General features: G+C 33.7%; 1 long non-coding RNA gene across 1 annotated transcript; it reads left to right on the top strand.

Moving 5' to 3' along the window:
- The first annotated feature begins 631 nt into the window (after positions 1–631).
- LOC111948383 lies at positions 632–2,824 on the top strand. The gene is made up of 2 exons (XR_002874370.1): positions 632–974; positions 1,638–2,824. It is a non-coding gene; the product is annotated as an uncharacterized LOC111948383 (long non-coding RNA).
- The last annotated feature ends 2,656 nt before the right edge of the window (positions 2,825–5,480 follow it).

Raw genomic sequence — 5,480 nt, 5'->3', positions numbered from 1 at the left:
ATATATATATATTAAAGAAGCGTCTATTTAATTCAGCTTTTAATTAGATTTCTTATGTGAATCTAGAATTTGTATTCTTATGTTTTATGATATTTTATCACATATTTATTTGTTTAATTGATTTTTAGTCAAGTTGTCTTAATGTGTTAACTAATTCTTATTTATATTTCAGGTATTTTAGAATTTTTTATGCACTTTTTATGCAGTAACTTATTCTCACGTTCATAGTTTAGCTGTTTTTATATTTTAAGTTTTCTATTAATTTTTATACATTTTAGACTTTTTATGATTGTTTTCTCACCCTTTGCTGGGGTGTTTGTGTTTATGCTGACACCCCCGCCAACAGGAGGACAGGGCGGACGGCGCCTTCTGGGTTCTCTCTTCCTCAGCTTTTTTTTACTTAAGTAATTTCTCTTTTACTTGTTTGTTTTTGTGGATTTTACGATGAGGGGCTTATTTCATTATTTTTTTGAATGAGTGGGGATTGGTGTTTTTGCATTCTTCTTTGTTTTTATGTATAGCACCTTCAGCTGTTTTCTTTAGATGAACCTCTTTACTATTATTTAAAAAAATGTTTTTGTAGCCATTAAGCCATTCATTCATAAAATGTAGCTTTAAATGTTTACAATGATTAAATCCTTGCTGTATATTTTTCCTATATATAACTGTTTTAATTTATTTTACTTTAGACAAAAGCACATAAAGGTTTCTTTCAAAATAAATTACATTCTGTCTCAAGTAACTGACTAACCTTTTTTTTTCTTTTTTAAATCATTGGCCATTTTCATTATAGCCACAATGGAGGTCAGGTTGCAGTATACTGGTATAAACTATTCATATTTGTGTTTTTCAGATGTGTTTGGAAATCAGGAACTGGACATGGCTAAACCACATTTTTTTGTGGGGCAGCTCTGTTGCCTATTTTGCAGCAACATTCATCTTGGGCAGCTTTCCCACCATGTTTCAGTTCCTGGGTGAGTTTTGCCTAAAACACGTTGCATAGTTGGATAAAATGAGTAAAAACAATTACAACAATTTCAGGTAGAAAAGCTGTAGAGGTGGAGACTTATGTAAAAGCATTATGATAAAAACTCTAGGAATAAATCCTTGCAACTTTGTTTGCAGTTTATTGATGATTTGCCTGGATTTTCAGACATGCTCTCATGGTTTTGACTTGTTTTTGGATTTATACATTTTTATTTTGTCTACATTTTTGCTATCTTGTTATTAAGAATAGAAACTGTTTGATCTTTATTATCATGAATTTTCCATTAAAAAATGACAACATTTGCCACTCGTCATTTTAATTTTTGGGACAGTTTAAAGTTTATTATAGTCATTGTGAACTATGATAAAAAATATATGGAATAAAAGAAGCTGGGGTAGTACTAAAAAGATGGAAATCAAGCAAACAAGCTTAAAAATGCCTGGAACCACTAAGAGTTTAAAACAAAAATCATCACACACATCATCTAGCATTTTTAAATGATTTCCATAAGGTGTACATTTTTAAGTTTCTTTTCTATGAATTTATAAACGCAAGAAGAGGAAATATGATATGTTTTAAGTTACATTATTACTAGTAATGAGTGTATACAGCCCGCTCTTTTTCAAACTATCTTTATTTTTTCTTTCAGGAACAGCAAGAAACTGCCTCAGTCAATTTTACATCTGGCTGGGCATTTTCCTGTCCTGTCTACTGTGCATACTTCCAGTCATCTTTTTACACGTTATATTAACACAATATTATTCAACAATCAATGAAGAGGCAAGAAAACCATCGACACAAACCATGATTAACTTTTCTATGTTATCTTAACTCATGGCCTTTCCTCTTTCTTTAAGGCCCAAACTAAGATGAACAGGGACGGAGAGCCACTAGTTGTGCCATGTTGCCAGGTCACCAGTGCCAGGAGACGTTCCAGCTATGCCTTTTCCCATTCTCCTGGCTACGGTGACCTGGTTACATCCAAACAGTTCCTGGGCATGAAAATCGACAGGTATCCGCTTATTTCCGTTGAAAGTTAATGGCGATTCTAAAATAACTCAAACTCTGCTGAATTTTACCTCCAATTTTGAAGAGGAAAAAAGCATGACACACCTGTACACCTTCAGGGAGACGTTCACAGAGACTCTGTACCCCTACTTCAACCTAGGCTTCCTGGACAAAGTGCACGAAAATGAGCCTCTGAAAGTTTTCCTGCCAAAAATCTAAAGACAGTGATGAAGGAGTGTGTGTCCAAAGCCTTGCAGCACTCATCTCAATATGACGACCTTAAAGAATCTGTGACGTGTTTGTTTGCTGGTTCAAAGTCTGATTTCAGTGATTAAGGAAAGATGTTTAATGAAGAAAACATTTTTGTTCCAGTGTTCACATTTTATCCAATGCTGTTTTTGACTTTTTCTGCTGTATTCAGTTCCCTCCCAAAACAGCACTCTGCCAGTGACCGGTCAGCTGGAAAAAACTGTGGAATGTGGGGCAGCCGCTCATTGTTGGTCTGAGCAGAGCAAAAACAGCTGCTTGGCAGACGCAGAGTAAATGTGCAATCAATGTTGTGGATGAGGAAATATTTTCCACTGAGTGATGTAAATAACTGTTTGACATACATATAACGCATGATCACCACTAGCCAAAGAAAATAGAGAATCAGATTGGGGTTTTTTTCTGTGAAAGGAACTGTGACGTTTTGATCTTTTTACTCCTATGACATGATGGTTTTTTGTTTTCCCTCGTGGATAAAAAGCCTGTTGCATTTTGAATGGAAGATTCATGTTTGCACAATACTGTTTTAGCCTTGTGTTTGTTGTTTTTATGTCAAAAAAATGTAAAAGTTAATAAACTGTTTTATCCTCTTGTATCCCAACAGTGAAGAGTTTCCAAAGCATGTCAGTCCAGGCCACCATTTTTTTTGCATAATTGGTGGAACACAAGACAACAAATACACTCAATGCATCAAAAAAGGAAGAAATTAGGTGCCCACGAGTATTTTCAAACTGATTTTTAAAGAAAATTCCCAGAAATAGTTAGTCTGCTACATTTGCCTAAACAAAGCTTGACCCAAACAATAAAAATCTACATAAGAGATTTTCAGAGCACTTTCAGCAAATCCTTATCAACTTAACACACCAGCATGCTTTTTGAGTTGTTTCTGGTATTTGGAATTTCAAACACACACAAAAAAAATAGGGTATAAAAATGAAAGACCAATAGGTTTGTCTAAAAGAAAAACTACAAAAGTTTAGCCATCTTTTGTTTTTTCTTTTTAATATAAATGTTGGTGATGCGACTGACAGGGAAAAAAAGAATGGAGTCATTTTTTAAAGCTCATTTGTCAAGTGGTACTGTATTACACATTTAACCATGGCGTCCATATCCATGGACCTCACATTTTGGGTTATATTACCACAGTAGTTAATACCGCTTAACTGTGCCCTGTGGGTGTATTGGCCTGGGTCTTAAGAGGTTATGCACTTAGCACATTAAGATTCACACTAATACTCTGGTTTTCTTCTGAACGAAATTGCATTTCAAATGTCTAAAACTGCCATGCAAGCATCTAGCTCAGTGGGTGGAGCTTAGTGACTTCTATTATTGTCCAGACCGCCTAAAAGTTTTGAAAGTTAATGTAGTTTAAAAATAAAAACTGAAGATGAAGATATTTGCACAAATTTCCATCCAATGGGAAGTCCTTAAACTATAAAAGTATTGTGATTAATGCTTTGCCTTTTGTGTATTTGTGCATAAGACGGTTGATTACATGAATGTACCAGTAAATGTTTTTTGTGCTTATTTTATATCTCTTTTTCAGGAAAAGACTCAATAATTGGAGACATGGTTATTAAATTTATCTTTGGTTAGTTTTAAGCAGTCATTAGCCTTAATTCATTAGGTATTTAAAATACTCGCTTAAGGCAAACAGATTGTACAATTGCAGGGAAATAATGAGTTATAAGCCTTTTATGATTCCACAAACAAAAGAAAAAAATTGTGCAATGCTCAATTTTGATTCTAATCACTGCACATTTGCATCACAGACCGCATCAAATGTATTTTTTTAGATAGACCCCACTATCAAAGAGTAAAAAGTAAGACCGGGGATTTATCGAATAGAAGCCACAGCAAACTCTAGATCAATTTATATATTTTATATCATGACAGTGAATGTATTCATTAACCTCATTACTAGTTAAGAGAACACTAGAAATGTTCCTCTTGAAGTAAACATTTACAAAGTGACCTATATCAGTACTAAACATAGATTACAAAATCTATACATCTATAATTTGTAATAGGATAAATACATTTCTTCCTGACCTTATCGATGAGGACCAGACGGGATTCATAAAGGGTCGTCAGACACATGATAACATCAGGAGAACCTTGCATATAACTGAAAGAGCCCAAAGAGAACATAGAAGTACAGTTCTCATAAGCATCGACGCAGAAAAAGCTTTTGACTGCGTTAATTGGAAATTTTTGTTCCTAGTGTTAGAAAAAATGGGATTTAATAACAAATCGGTTGAAATAATAAAAACAATTTATTCACAACCAACGGCTAGAATTAAAATAAACGGGAATTTAACTGGAACATTCAAATTGGAAAGATCCACAAGGCAGGGCTGTGGACTCTCCCCGACTCTGTTTGCTCTTTTTATTGAGCCTCTGGCGCAGGCAATTCGAAAAAAAACTGAAATTAAAGGAGTTTCACTGAATGGAGTCAAACATAAAATAGGATTGTTTGCTGATGATTTAATAGCGTACCTCGAACAACCAGAAACATCAATTCCTCACTTTATGGAAATATTGGAAACATTTGAACATTTATCTGGATATAAAATAAATATTCTCAAAACTAAAATTTTAAAATTCAATTATGTTCCATCTGAATACATTAGAGACAACTTTAAATTCAACTGGAATTTGAAAAGTATTAAATATTTAGGTGTGGAAATAACACAAGATTTTCAAAATATGAACAGTAAAAATTATTCAGTAGTACAAGAAAAGATACAAAAAGACATTGAAAAATGGTCAACACTGCCACTAGATTTCAGCTCTAGAATTGAAATAGTGAAAATGAACATTTTGCCCCGGTTTCTATTTCTCTTTCAAGCTCTACCAACACAGGTCTCTAACAAGCAATTTACAACATGGGACAAAATAATAACCAGATTCATATGGGACAATAAAAAATCTAGAATAAAATACGGCACTCTCCAGCTTCCAAAGAATAAATGAGGTATGGCACTTCCAAAGCTGAGAGAATACTATATGGCTTCACAACTACGATACTTATATTGCTGGTGTAATCCCGAGTATAACGGAAAATGGAAAAATATAGAATATAAAACTTTACAAGAACCCATTCAAAACATTATGGGAGATAAAGATCTGTATGAAACAAAGAAAAAGCATCTAGATCCCATAACTGTATGGTTCAAACTACTGCAAAAATCCTAAATAGTGCAAAAAAAACTAA

This window comes from Oryzias latipes, chromosome 12 (genome assembly GCF_002234675.1).
Source record: "Oryzias latipes chromosome 12, ASM223467v1".
NCBI classification, from domain to species: Eukaryota; Metazoa; Chordata; class Actinopteri; order Beloniformes; family Adrianichthyidae; genus Oryzias; species Oryzias latipes.
The sequence above is the reverse complement of the archived record's forward strand: the minus strand, read 5'-3'. Positions and strand labels throughout refer to the sequence as shown.